The sequence below is a fragment of the Eurosta solidaginis genome, chromosome 1, assembly GCF_040869045.1.
Source record: "Eurosta solidaginis isolate ZX-2024a chromosome 1, ASM4086904v1, whole genome shotgun sequence".
Lineage (NCBI taxonomy): Eukaryota > Metazoa > Arthropoda > Insecta > Diptera > Tephritidae > Eurosta > Eurosta solidaginis.
The window spans coordinates 395,626,351-395,642,665 of record NC_090319.1 but is presented as its reverse complement, the minus strand read 5'-3'; positions in this window follow the sequence as shown (position 1 = coordinate 395,642,665).

Sequence of the window (16,315 nt, the reverse complement as noted above, 5' to 3'; positions counted from 1 at the left end):
GACACCGACGGGATCCCGGACGGATACCGAAAACCATCCAGAAATGATGCCGGCAGGTACCCCAAATTATACCGAAATAGTCCCGAAATGACCCTGACGGGATCGCGGACGGATTCCGAAAACCATCCAGAAATGATGCCGATAAGGTCCCCAAATGATCCTGTATTAGTCGAGAAAAAATTCCGAAATGACTCCGACGGGATCCCGGACGGATCCCGAAAACCATCTAGAATTGATACCGGAAGGTACCCCAAATGATGCCGAAATAGTCCCGAAATGACATCGACGGGATCCCGGACGGATCCCGAAAACCATCCAGAAATGATGCCGGAGGAGACCCCAAATGATCCCGCTAAAGACCCAAAATGACCCCGACAGGGTCCCGGACGGATCCCGTAAACCATCCAGAAATGATGCCGGAAGAGACCCCAAATGATCCCGCAAAAGTCCCAAAATGACCCCGACAGGATCCCGGACGGATCCCGTAAACCATCCAGAAATGATGTCGGAAGAGACCCCAAATGATCCCGCAAAAGTCCCAAAATGACCCCGACAGGATCCCGGACGGATCCCGAAAACCATCCAGAAATGATGCCGGGAGAGACCCCAAATGATCCCGCAAAAGTCCCAAAATGACCCCGACAGGATCCCGGACGGATCCCGTAAACCATCCAGAAATGATGCCGGAGGAGACCCCAAATGATCCCGCTAAAGTCCCAAAATGACCCCGACAGGGTCCCGGACGGATCCCGTAAACCATCCAGAAATGATGCCGGAAGAGACCCCAAATGATCCCGCAAAAGTCCCAAAATGACCCCGACAGGATCCCGGACGGATCCCGTAAACCATCCAGAAATGATGCCGGAAGAGACCCCAAATGATCCCGCAAAAATCCTAAAATGACCCCGACAGGATCCCGGACGGATCCCGTAAACCATCCAGAAATGATGCCGGAGAAGACCCCAAATGATCCCGCAAAAGTCTCAAAATGACCCCGACAGGATCCCGGACGGATCCCGAAAACCATCCAGAAATGATGCTGGAAGAGGCCCCAAATGATCCCGCAAAAGTCCCAAGATGACCCCGACAGGATCCCGGACAGATCCCGTAAACCATCCAGAAATGATGCCGGAGGAGACCCCAAATGATCCCGCTAAAGTCCCAAAATTACCCCGACAGGGTCCCGGACGGAGCCCGTAAACCATCCAGAAATGATGCCGGAAGAGACCCCAAATGATACCGCAAAAGACCCAAAATGACCCCGACAGGATCCCGGACGGATCCCGTAAACCATCCAGAAATGATGCCGGAAGAGACCCCAAATGATCCCGCAAAAGTCCAAAATTACGCCGACGGGATCCCGGACGGATCCCATAAACCATCCAGAAATGATGCCGGAAGAGACCCCAAATGATCCCGCAAAAGTCCCAAAATGACCCCGACAGGATCCCGGACGGATCCCGTAAACCATCCAGAAATGATGCCGGAAGAGACCCCAAATGATCCCGCAAAAGTCCCAAAATGACCCCGACAGGATCCCGGACGGATCCCGTAAACCATCCAGAAATGATGCCGGAAGAGACCGTAAATGATCCCGCAAAAGTCCCAAAATGACGCCGACGGGATCCCGGACGGATCCCGTAAAACATCCAGAAATGATGCCGGAAGAGACCCCAAATGATCCCGCAAAAGTCCCAAAATGACGCCGACGGGATCCCGGACGGATCCCTAAAACCATCCAGGAATGATTACGGAAAGGACCCAAACTGACCCCGAAAAAGTCCCGTAATGATCCCGGAAACCATCAAGAATTTATCTCTCGAAGGTACGCAAATGATCCCGAAAGTACCCCGACGGGATCCCGGACGGATCCCGAAAACCATCCAGAAATGATGCCGGAAGGGTCCCCAAATGATCGCGAAATAGTCCCGAAATGATTCCGGAATAGTCCCGAAAATGTCCCAAAATAACCCCGACGGGATCCCGGACGGATCCCGAAAACTATACAGAAATGATCCCGGAAGGGTCCCAAAATGATCCCGGAAGGGTCCCAAAATGATCCCGAAATAGTCCCGAAAAAGTCCCGAAATTACCCCGGCGTAATCCCGGACCGATCCCGAAAACCATCCAGAAATGATCCCGGAGGGTCTCGATATGACCCTTACGGGATTACAAATAAGGTGAAGCTAATTATAAAACCATGTTAATAAGGCAGCAGGCGCATTGAAGCGAATAAAAAGTTACATAGAAACATACAGGTAAAGCTAATAAAAGCGTGCTAATAAAAACAATTGATGGAGGGCGGATGGCGGGAGTAGAGGAGAGGACCACTGATCGTTCCTCCAAAATTGTCTAGATCTCGTTCTGTATGTACCAGATACCAAAAACTATTGATTTAGGAGAAAATTTATATTGAGTTATAACAATTTATAGATTTTACACCAGAGGGGGAGATAAAGGGGGGTGGGCGGGCGGAGGGTGTCACTGCTTACTTTGTAAGCCCTCGACTTATTTGACCCCTTGAGTCTGTGGTATTGGTGAAGGCCAGTATACGTAAAGTTATAATGTGTAAAAATTATTGAAAAATAATTTCTCGAAGGGGTCGTGGGACCCCCACCCCTCTTTCCATGTTCGAAAAAAATTTCGCTAGTAGACTACTGTCTGTGTCCCAAATTTCATCAAAATCCGTGTAGCCATTCTGGCGTGATTCAGTCGCAAAGACGAAAAAATATAATAATTAAATTATAACTGTTCCTAGGAGGCGGGGACCACGCCCCTTTTCAAAAATATATAGTTAGTAGATCCTTCTAGACTATTGGCTATATTTGTACAAAATTTCATCCACATCGGTCCAGCCGTTCTTGCGTGATTGAGTCATAAAGACAAACGTCTGGACAAACATCCAAACATCCAAACATCCAAACATCCAAACATCTTCACATCTAAACTTTCCCATTTATAATATATATATATTAGACTAGCCTTTACCCGCGGCCCCGTCCGCAAGGAGAAAATAAAATATATGGGCTATTCACGTTAGCCTGCTTATCAAGTTTTCTGTTTAAACATTTTTTTCTGTCTAATGCATTTTATTTTTGTAATTGAGTAAAAAAAAAGAACTAAATGAGCTGATAACCTGATAGGATCCCCAAATGATCCCGAAATTATCCAGAAAAAGCGCCACGAAATGACCCCGACGCTATCGCGGACGGATCCCGAAAACCATCCAGAAATGCCCCGGAAGCTTCTCCAAAAGTTCCCGGAATAGTCCCCAACAAACCCAAAATGACAACGACACGATTATAGACTTATCCAGAGAACCACACAAATGATCCCTGAAGGGTACCAAAATGATCCCGAAATAGTCCCGAGAAAGTTCCGAAATGACCCTGACGGGCTCCCGTACGGACCTCAAAAACCATCCAGAAAATAGCCAGGAAGGATTCCTAAATTATCCCGACATAGTCCGGAAAAGTTCCGAAATGACCACGAGGGGATCCACGACGGATCGCGAAAACCATATAGATATGATTTCGGAAGGGTCCCAAAATGATCCCGAAATGGTCTGGGAATGACCCCGATGGGATCCCGCACGGATGCAGAAATGATCCCGGAAGGGTCCCAAAACTATCCCGAAAAAGTAACAAAAAAATTTCAAAATTACTCCTACGGCATTCCGGACGGATCCAGAAATGACCTCGGAAGGGTCCCCAAATGATCCCAAATGGTCCAGAAATGACCCTGATGGATCCGGCAAACCATCAAGAAATGATGCCGGAAGGGTCCCCAGAAAAAGTCCGGAAAAAATTTCGCTAGTAGACTGTTGTCTGTGTCCCAAATTTCATCAAAATCCGTGTAGCCATTCTGGCGTGATTCAGTCGCAAAGACGAAAAAATATAATAATTAAATTATAACTGTTCCTAGGGGGCGGGGACCACGCCCCTTTTGAAAAATATATAGCTAGTAGATCCTTCAAGACTATTGGCTATATGTGTGCAAAATTTCATCCAAATCGGTCCAGCCGTTCTTGCGTGATTGAGTCACAAAGACAAACGTCTGGACAAACATCCAAACATCTAAACATCCAAACATCCAAACTTTGCCATTTATAATATATACTAGCCTTTACCCGCGGCCCCGTCCGCAAGGAAAATTTTAAATATATGGGCTATTCGCGTTAGCCTGCTTATTATCTGTTTAAAATTTTGTTTTCTGTCTAATGCATTATATTTTTGTAATTGAGTAAAAAAAAGAACTAAATGAGCTGATAACCTGATAGGATCCCAAATGATCCCGAAATTATCCAGAAAAAGCTACGAAATGACCCCAACGCTATCGCGGACGGATCCCGAAAACCATCCAGAAATGCCCCGAAAGGGTCTCCAAAAGTTCCCCGAATAGTCCCAAAAAAACCCGAAATGAGAGCGACACGATTCTAGACGTATGTAGAGAACCACACAGAAATGATCCCTGAAGGTGTTCCAAAATGATCCCGAAAAGGTTTCGAAATGACCCTGACTGGCTCCCGGGCGGATCTCAAAAACCATCCAGAAAATATCCAGGAAGGGTCCCTAAATTATCCCGACTAACTCCGGAAAAAGTTCCGAAATGGCTCCGAGGGGATCCACGATGGATCGCGAAAACCATACAGAAATGATTCCGGAAGGATTCCAAAATGATCCCGAAATAGTCCGGAATTGACCCAGATGGGATCCCGCACAGATCCAGAAATGATCCCGGAAGGGTGCAAAAACTATCCCGGAAAAGTAACAAAAAATCCCGAAATGGCTCCTACGGCATCCCGGACGGATCCAGAAATGATCTCGGAAGGGTCCCCAAATGATCCCAAAATGTTCCCGAAATGACCTTGATGGATCCGGCAAACCATCAAGAAATTATGCCGAAAGGGTCCCAAAATGATCCCGAAATAATACAGAAAAAGTCACGAAACGACCCATAGAGGATCCCCAAATGATCCCGTAGTAGCCCCGAAAAGGTCCCGAAATAACCCCGACGGGATCCCGGACAAATCCCGAAAACCATCCAGAAATGATGCCGGAAGGAATCCCAAATGATTCCGTAAAAGTCCCGCATTGACTTCGACGGGATCCCGGACGGATACCGAAAATCATCCAGAAGTGATGCCGGAAAGATCCTCAAATGATCACCTAATAGTCCCGAAATGACCCTTAAGGGGTCATGGACGGATCCCATAAACCATCCAGAAATGATCCCGATATAGTCCCGAAGAAGTCCCGAAATGACTCTGACGGGATCTCGAAAGTCACGAAACGACCCATAGAGGATCCCCAAATGATCCCGTAGTAGCCCCGAAATGTTCCCGAAATAACCCCGACGGGATCCCGGACAAATCCCGAAAACCATCCAGAAATGATGCCGGAAGGAATCCCAAATGATTCCGTAAAAGTCCCGCAATGATTCCGAGGGGATCCTGATCGGATACCGAAAACCATCCAGAAGTGATGCCGGAAAGGTCCTCAAATGATCACCTAATACCAAAATGACCCTGACGGCATCCCGGACTGATCCCAAAATCCATCCAGAAATGATCTTGGGAAGGTCCCAAAATTATCCCGAAATAGTCTCGGAAAAGTTCAGAAATCACCCTGACGGGTTCCCGGACGAATCCTGAAAGCCATCTCTAAATTATCCCGAAAAAGTCCCGAAATGACCCTGACTGGACCCCGAAAGGATCCCGAAAACTATCCAGAAATGATGCCGGAAATGTCCTCAAATGATCACCTAATAGTTCCGAAAAGACCCTGAAGGGATCCCGAACGGATCCCGACAACTATCTAGAAATGATGCCGAAAGGGCCCGCAAATGATCAGGTATTAGTCGAGAAAAAGTCCCGAAATTAACCCGACGGGATGCCGGACGAATCCCAAAAACCATCCAGAAATGATGCCGGAAGGGACACCAAATGAACCCGAAAAAGTCCCGCAATAATTCCGACGGGATCCTGAGCGGATACCGAAAACCATCCAGAAGTGATGCCGAAAAGGTCCTCAAATGATCACCTAATAGTCCCAAAATGACCCTGACGGCATCCCGGACAGATCCCGAAATCCATCCAGAAATGATCTTGGGAGGGTCCCAAAATTATCCCGAAATAGTCTGGGAAAAGTCAAGAAATTACCCTGACGGATCCCGGACGAATCCTGAAAACCAATCTTAAATAATGCCGAAAAAGTCCCGAAATGACCCTGATGGGACCCGGAAAGGATCCCGAAAACTAACCAGAAATGATGCCGGAAAGGTCCTCAAATGATCTCCCAATAGTTCCGAAAAGACCCTGACGGGATCCCGAACGGATCCCGACAACTATCCAGAAATGATACCGAAAGGGCCCGCAAATGAGCCCGTATTAGTCGAGAAAAAGCCCCGAAATGACCCCGACGGGATGCCGGACGAATCCCAAAAACCATCCAGAAATGATGTCGGAAGGGACCCCAATGATCCCGAAAAAGTCCCGCAATTATTCCGACGGGAATCTGAACGGATACCGAAAACCATCCAGAAGTGATGCCGGAACGGTCCTCAAATGCTCACCTAATAGTCTCAAAATGACCCTGAGGGCATCCCGGACAAATCCCGAAATCCATCCAGAAATGATCTTGGGAAGGTCCCAAAATGATCCCGAAATAATCTCGGAAAAGTCCAGAAATTACCCTGACGGGTTCCCGGACGAATCCTGAAAGCCATCCTTAAATGATCCCGAAAAAGCCCCGAAATGACCCTGACGGGATCCCGAAAGGATTCCACAAACTATCCAGAAATGATGCCGGAAAGGTCCTCAAATGATCCCCTAATAGTTCCTAAATGACCGTGACGGGATCCCGAACGGATCCCGACAACTATCCAGAAATTATGCCGAAAGGGTCCGCAAATGATCCCGTATTAGTCGAGAAAAAGTCCCGAAATGACCCCGACGGGATCCCGGACAAATCCCAAAAACCATCCAGAAATGATGCCGGTAGGTATCCCAAATGATCCCGAAATAATCCCGAAATGACCTCGTCGGCATCCCGGGCGGATACCGAAAATTATCCAGAAATGATGCCGGAAAGGTCCACAAATGATCCCCTAATAGTCCCGAAATTACCCTGATGGGATCCCGGACGGATCCCGAAAACCATCCAGAAATGATGCCGGAAGAGCCCCCAAATGATCCCGAAAAAGTCCCCAAATGACCCCGACGATATCCCGGACGGATCCCGAAAACCATCCAGAAATGATGCCGGAAGAGCCCCCAAATGATCCCGAAAAAGTCCCCAAATGACCCCGACGAGAACCCGCACGGATCCCGAAAACCATCCAGAAATGATGCCGGAAGAGCCCCAAATGATCCCGAAAAAGTCCCCAAATGACCCCGACATACTCCAGAAAAGGTTCCGAAATGGCTCCGAGGGAATCAACGACGGATCCCGAAAACCATCCAGAAATGATCCCGGAAGGGTCCAAAAACTATCCCGGAAAAGTAACAAAAAATCCCGAAATGGCTCCTACGGCATCCGGGACGGATCCAGAAATGATCTAGGAAGGGTCCCCAAATGATCCCAAAAGTGGTCCCGAAATGACCCTGATGGATCCGGCAAACCATCAAGAAATTATGTCGGAAGGGTCCCCAAGTGATCCCGAAATAAAACAGAAAAAGTCACGAAACGACCCCTAGAGGATCCCCAAATGATCCCGTATTAGCCCCGAAAAAGTCCCAAAATGACCCTGACGGGATCCCGAAAGGATTCCGAAAACAATACAGAAATTATGCCGGAAAGGTCCTCAACTGATCCCCCAATAGTCCCGAAATGACCGTGACGGGATCCCGACAACTATCCAGAAATGATGCCGAAAGGGTCCGCCAGTGATCCCGTATTAGTCGAAAAAAAGTCCCGAAAGGACCATGACGGGATCCCGGACGAATCCCAAAAACCATCCAGAAATGATGCCGGTAGGTATCCCAAATGATCCCGAAATAGTCCCGAAATGACTTCGTCGGCATCCCGGACGGATCCCGAAAATTATCCAGAAATGATGCCGGAAAGGTTCCCAAATGATCCCCTAATAGTCCCGAAATTACCCTAATGGGATCCCGAACGGATCCCGAAAACCATCCAGAAATGATGCCGAAAGGGTTCCCAAATGATCCCGTATTATTCGCAAAAAAGTCCCGAAATGACCCCGACGGGATCCCGGACGGATCCCGAAAGCCATCCAGAAATGATGCCGAAAGGGTTCCCAAATGATCCCGTATTAGTCGCGAAAAAGTCCCGAAATGACCCCGACGGGATCCAGGACGGATCCCGAACACCATCCAGAAATAATGCCGGATGAGCCCCAAAATTATCCCGAAAAAGTCCCCAAATGACCCCGACGAGATCCCGAACGGATCCCGAAAACCATCCAGAAATGATGCCGGAAGAGCCCCCAAATGATACCGAAAAAGTCCCCAAATTACCCCGACGATATCCCGGACGGATCCCGAAAACCATCCAGAAATGAAGCCGGAAGAGCCCTCAAATGATCCCGAAAAAGTCCCCATATGACCCCGACGAGATCCCGCACGGATCCCGAAAACCATCCAGAAATGATGCCGGAAGGGTCCCCAAATGATCGCGAAATAGTCCCGAAATTATTCCGGAATAGTCCCGAAAATGTTCCAAAATAACCCCGACGGGATCCCGGACGGATCCCGTAAACTATACAGAAATGATCCCGGAAGGGTCCCAAAATGATCCCGAAATAGTCCCGAAAAAGTCCCGAAATTACCCCGGCGTAATCCCGGACCGATCCCGAAAACCATCCAGAAATGATCCCGGAAGGGTCTCGATATGACCCTTACGGGATTACAAATAAGGTGAAGCTAATTATAAAACCATGTTAATAAGGCAGCAGGCGCATTGGAGCGAATAAAAAGTTACATAGAAACATACAGGTAAAGCTAATAAAAGCGTGCTAATAAAAACAATTGATGGAGGGCGGATGGCGGGAGTAGAGGAGAGGACCACTGATCGTTCCTCCAAAATTGTCTAGATCTCGTTCTGAATGTACCAGATACCAAAAACTATTGATTTAGGAGAAAATTTAGATTGAGTTATAACAATTTATGGATTTTACACCAGAGGGGGAGATAAAGGGGGGCGGGCGGAGGGTGTCACTGCTTACTTTGTAAGCCCTCGACTTATTTGACCCCTTGAGTCTGTGATATTGGTGAAGGCCAGTATACGTAAAGTTATAATGTGTAAAAATTATGAAAAATAATTTCTCGAAGGGTCTTGGGACCCCCACCCCTCTTTCCATGTTCGAAAAAAATTTCGCTAGTAGACTACTGTCTGTGTCCCAAATTTCATCAAAATCCGTGTAGCCATTCTGGCGTGATTCAGTCGCAAAGACGAAAAAATATAATAATTAAATTATAACTGTTCCTAGGGGGCGGAGACCACGCCCCTTTTGAAAAATATATAGCTAGTAGATCCTTCTAGACTATTGGCTATATGTGTGCAAAATTTCATCCAAATCGGTCCAGCCGTTCTTGCGTTATTGAGTCACAAAGACAAACGTCTGGACAAACATCCAAACATCCAAACATCCAAACATCCAAACATCCAAACATCCAAACATCCAAACATCTAAACATCCAAACATCCAAACATCTTAACATCCAAACTTTCCCATTTATAATATATATTAGATTAGATATTAGATATTAGATTAGATATTAGATATTAGATATTAGATTAGATAATATATTAGATTAGATTAGATTAGATATAATTTTGTTCACAATATTTTATTTTTTTAACGAGACGTCGAGAACACGGCTTCTCGCGAGATTCTCGAATCTCGAAATACTCGTAATACTCGCGAGCTTCTCGACTTTCAATTCAGTCGCTGCATTGGCCCTATTATAGCCATTTCGGTGTTTTTTACTTGTGGTTTTGTGGACATTTTCGCTTGTGCTCCAGAAGAAATCGTAAGCTCTATATAAGAGAGCCAATGAATCGATTAAATTGGATGTCGAGAAGCTCGCAAGCTTTACGAGTAATTCGAGAATCCTGCGAGAAGGCGTAAGCTCTAGTTTCATGCGATGCACACCTGGATGGCCCTCGTGAAAACTTCCAATAATTTGTGCCCGTATTTTGGAAGGAATAATCAGTTGTTCGCCTCTAAACAAACAACCTAGCACTTCCTTTAAGTCATAATATGGAAAATGTGGATATGAAAAATAAGCGGCTACATCAATATCCTTTATTTGCTTAAATAATTTGGGCCATTTATCTTCTCGAACTAAATCTCCTTTTTTTTTAAGTCTATGACAATCATTGGTGGCTACTTGAAGTTTAGTTTAGTTTATTAATAAATTTTTACAAGTGAGACTATTGTCTCATAACGTACATCAACATTCGGGAATTTACCAACAATGTAATATTTTTAATTTCTAAATTTATTTTTAATATACATATCTCATGTTAAATAAATAGATTATGAAAACTAATTGCCCAATTAGTTCTCGAAATATGTGCAACGACAGTATCCTCATCTGGTTTGGTAAATTTGGACATTAATCTTGATACAACATCAACACAACCGAAGCTATTTCTACCTATGACCTCAAAATGAATATCGTATGCTAAAACAATCAATGCCCGTATAAACTGGAATCCCATTCTTTGATCCAAAAATTGCCAACAATGGCTTGTGGTCTATTTGTACGAAGAAACGTCGACCTGCGATGTAAAAGTAAGATCGTTTCAAACCAAATATTAAAGCACGCGCTTCTTTTTTTTTTTTTCTATTACCCTGGAAGAGAATAGCTTAAGCTGCAACCGTGTTAACTTTTATATTGACAGTCAAGCAGCAATTAAGGCAATAATCTCGCATAGCACAGCATCTAAATGCGTGTTAGAGTGTAAGCAGTCTCTGGAGAGAATCGGGACAGGGAGAAGCATACATCTATATTGGGTCCCAGGACATATGGGAATAGATGGGAATGAAAAAGCGGACGAATTAGCTAAAAAGGGCGCATCCCTTGAAGCTTGCTCCGTAGACGTCCCAATTAGATTGGGCGAGATTAAGCGAACGCGAGAGGTGCACATGATCGACCAAGCAGAAAAGGCGTGGGTTCAAGCGCGGGGCTGTAAAGTGTCGAAGATTATGTGTAGGTCTTACAACCTTAGACTAACACAGTTGCTTCTATCATTAAAAAGAGAGGACTGTAGACTCATTACGGGTATTCTGACTGGACACTGCCTTCTGGCGTCACATGCCTTTAAATTAGGCTTGGTCAGTGATAGCAGGTGTAGGAAGTGCGGGTTGGAGGAGGAAACGATCGAGCACGTTCTGTGCTCGTGCCCTGCACTTGCCAGGCTAAGACTCCAGCTATTAGGAGTGATACAGCTGTCAGATCTAGAAGCAGCAAGTGGCTTAAGTCCTAGGAAGCTTCTAGTATTTGCCAAGAGAACGGAGTTATTTTATAACATAGGTCCTGGTTTTTGATAGGGTTTTTCAGTTTGGTCGTTAAAACAAACTTCTGGTAACACTACGGACTCAATCAGTCTATGTGAGGTCCTCATGGACCGGCCAGTTCAACCTACCTACCTTCTTTTTCTATTTGTGAGTAATTATTCTCCGCTTCATTGAATGTTGCAGCAAAACGCATTATGGGATGTAAAGATTTATCTTTGAAACGATGCATTAATGCGACCCCCATGCCATCTTTTGATGCATAAGTTGCCAGTACAATGTCAATTTTCGAGTCAAAATGTGTAAGAGCTAAATCAGATGATACATTTTTTTTTTTGCAATTGATCAAACGGTTCTTGATGAATGCTTTGCAGAGCTGTAAAACTGTGCAATCATTTGAAATTTTAAATCAATGGTTTAAGAATGCTTGCTCTTCATTCATTCATTCCTTGTTAAGGAATGTGACTTAAAAGTTAACCCATTCTTCATTCAGGAGTGGAAAAAAAGAATGCACTCCTGAACTCATTCGAAAAAAGAATGAAGTAATTGAATGAAACACAAACATTTTTCAACACAGAATAAGCATTGAGTGTGCACACACTTTTCTAGTACCAATCAGTTATGAAAAATGTCGTACATGCACAAAACCCGCTCAAATATCACATGGTTGCATTTAATTAAAGCCACTTCAAACTATCTACACAAAAATTTAATTATTCTCCGTGATGACCAGTTTATTCGTTATTTAAATGGTAATAAAGCACAAAGAAGTTAACTGGAAAAGTATTCTTATTGAAATTTTCCTAAAAATTTAATAATAAAAAAAGTAAATGACAAAGATTTCAACATCTCTGTTCCGAAAATTGTCATCGTTCTAAATAAGTGCTGCCAATGTGGCATATAAAAGGCTTGCATGAAAAAGTACTAATCTACACTTGAACGTCCTCAATTATTGATTAAACAATTGAAAGTTATATATTATAAAAGCTCTTAAGTTCCCTCATATATTCTTCCTAGGGGTTTATGGTCAAATACTGTATCTATACTGGTTTGTGAGTTTCCAAATTGCAATAGCAATATAGGTACTATTTTTCTCTATTTTCTAAAAAAAATATTATTCTAAACACAATAGTTTGTAATTACAGTCATTTAAAGTAGACTCTATAGGTAGTTGTAGTTTTTTGATAGGAAAGAAAATTAACTTTGAATACAAATGTGCTCAAGTAAGATAGAATTCAACCTACAAATGCCATGCAAATAGGCAGAGAGACGTCCTTCTCAATCACTAAGGTTCTCTATTTATATTCCGTCAAACACTGTCAAAACATCAGCTGTAAAAAATTGTAATCCGATGGAGCCAGTCAATCTCTTTGTGGGGAGGAAAATTAATAACCTCTGGAGAGTTTCTCCCAATGAAACATTTTTTTTGTGGCACATATGAAGGAAAACTGGGAAAGTGACTCAGGTGAATAGAAAAATGCTGAATCGCTGTAGGACGATACCATGGAATTAGACATATATTTATCGAAATTCTCGGAATTAGGAAGCTCCAACGAAATCGCCGATAGACCTATGTACTTTGATGTATTTATATTTAAATGACTTAAACTCAAGTATCTGTTTTTGTTATATTATCGACAAAAAATATCCACAATTTACTCTATTTGGTCAATGCACAATGTGTTCATTTACAAATTCCATTTTACTACAATAGCAAAATAAGTAGGACATATAGAACCATTTTGATATATAGCAAGAAAGCAATAGATTGTGTTTGCGAAGTTTAAGATAAACTGAAAAGAAAGAAACATTTACTGGCATATTGCGATGATTTAAGGCAATTGCAGTTTCACTATGTGATTCGCGGTTCGAATCTTGGTGAAACCTTTGATAACATTCGAAATTACCTGATGATTATTATGTGGCGGTCTTCGAAATGTTAAAATCGCAGTATGCCAGTAAATGTTTCTTTCTTTTCAAAAATAATGATTGGATATTCAATTATTACAAGCCGGTGCTAAGCTCATTAATTCTTAAATATTAAACTACTTGAATAATTAGAAGGGGCTATTATTTCTATTGATAAATTTTACGCCTTTTTTGCACCCAACTCCAAAATTGATTTAACATATCTGGTGGCAATGAATGTATACCAAAAAATAACCTTGGGGAAAAAGTATTTAGTACTGAATGGAAAAAAAGTGTGCATTCATTTCAAGTTTACATTCATTAAAGATTGGGAATGGTTCCTACATTCCCACTCTATATTGAATTATATTTTACCATTCAATAACACACACACTTTAGCTTTGAGTTAAAGTATTTTGAGCCATTCAGGAATGGAGATTTATAATATGTAACCGAAAAATCACAATTTTTTAAAAGAATGCTGAGAGAATGCACACTCAATTGATTCAATCTTTTTACAGCTCTGTATTCCGCTAAATTTTCCTATAATCTTTTGGGGCATACAAAATTACGTTAACCTTTATGTCTAAAAAAATTCTGGTAAACGTATAGTAAAATCTACTCCGATCGTAGTAGAATTCAAAGGCAATTATGTATGATAGAAAACCCTTTAAATTATGCATGCCGAACTTGTCAAAATAAGGGAAAACATCAACGGGATGAGAACACCTGAATACTCATTTCATCATGGCCGACCGTGTTTATGTCAAAATGCTGCCAAATTGCTAAGAAGTAGCCATCTTGAACATCCTGTCAGTCAGTTGGTGGAAAAGGTGTCACGCTTGTTCCTTGATTCAATCACAATCAATTGAGCCATGATCGGAAGCCTCGTGTCATTATTATTGTATACAAGTATAAACAGCCTGACAGGATGTTCAAGATGGCTACTTTTTAGCGTTTTGACAGGATGTTCAATATGGCGACGAACATGGTCGGCTATTTACGGCGAGTGATAGAAAGAGATACTGGATGAGATCACGATAGTCAATTTAAAATCAGGTGATCGGTTCTACTCTATGCAGAAGTTATCACACTTGAATTACCCACAATGGTTATTATCATGAGGGCAGTTGGCAAGCTGGCATTACATGTATGACTTATGTCGTTCGTTAAATCTCAGGACGGTGCTAATACCTAAGATCGGTGCATCATGATCCGACATTTTTATCAAAATGAGTTTTTTTATACTGCCTCTACCAAATAAAACGAAAAATTTGTACTACGCCCCAATTCATTCTTACAGCCATTACCCTGAGATGATTATTCATAGAATGGCCAGTGGACTTGACTGGTCTCAATGCAAAATAAAAAATTGCCCCTACATAAGCTCACAGTATCTTATTTTTTTATTCGATCGAAAGTCTTAAGCATACATACATAAAATACACAAGGATCGAGAGCAAATAATTAGGACCTTCGTTGGCATACCCACCGCTCATCGCTACTGAACGTGTCCGGGTCACTGTGTAGTGTAATGCAACAAATTTCGTTGACGGCATAGTATTCGGAGAACAATGCCGGATTAACTCATCTACCAGCTGCAAAGTTATGTTAAGACAGACCATGAAACAATTTGGAATATGAACGTTTTCCCAATTTCCAGCGGCAAGCATACATTCAAACGTATTCGGATTCACAACTTTTAATTTAATGCAGTCGTGTAGCTGACTTTCACCAAAAGTTAAAAAGTGTTTATTCGTTTCATTTCCATCGAACTGAAAAACTGTGAAGGGATCTTTGGATCTCACCATTTCATCTTGATATTTTATTATCAAATCTATAGGATAGTTGCTTCTACAAACTTTTATCAGCTCATGCGAATGTAAAACTTTACAACGAGAACTTAATCTACGGCTTTGTTTTGTAGCTGATAAATCAATGAATAGGAACAGCTGCACAAATAAAATTTTGAAGGAAAACATTACAAAATGTGTCACAGACTGGTAAAAAAAAAATTTAAAAGTGAAATTTTATTTTAGTTTGTAAACGTTTCAAAGTAGGTTTGTTTCTTTATTAATTGACAATTAATCACGGTGGTTGTGAATCCAGTAAAACGAAGACTTTACCCAGATCCAAACAGCGATTGACGATGTTATGGTAATCCTCAGGGCCGGCTCTACCATATACGCGAACTACGCAACCGCCTAGGGCACCAAATTCGATAAACACTTTTGTACTAAAAATCTTTTTGCAAAAAAAAAAAAAAAGAACTTTTGTAGGGGCGCTATATTTAGTTTCATTAAACAAAATTAATTTTCACCTTAGTTATATTTTACAACACAACTTGTCTGGTCTCATGCCCAATTTAGTATTTTGTTGATGATACCAATGTCGGTTGCGAGTGGTGAGCGTAGCTTTTCGAAACTGAAATCAGGCATGCTTAACCAACGAACCGATATCATTTCGTTACGATAATTAACGTTAATAAACGAAACAAAGTCATTTCGTTTCGTTTATTAACGTTAAAAACGTCAAATTAACGAAATGATTTCGTTTCGTTTTCTGCCATATCAAAACGGAATCAAATCGTTTATGTTCATTATTAATTTCAAACTATGCTGGCAAAGCTGATTGATGGCGGAGTCATTAAAGGTGAAAGCAATAGCCAAGCTGATTGCAACTTTTCTCATGAATTTTGACAGTACGAACATTTCTCAGAGTGTTTTTGACATTACCACCAACGAATTACACAAACAAATTATATGGAGTTTGTGTGTGTATGTGCGCTCGTTGTTACCACCTTACGGCTTCACCATGGCTATAGCATTGCCAGCACAATTCAAACATAAAGTATCACGTTTTTGTTAACGTTTTTAACGTTAACGAAAGCTTTTCGTTTCGGTTAAAAACGAGATACAATTTA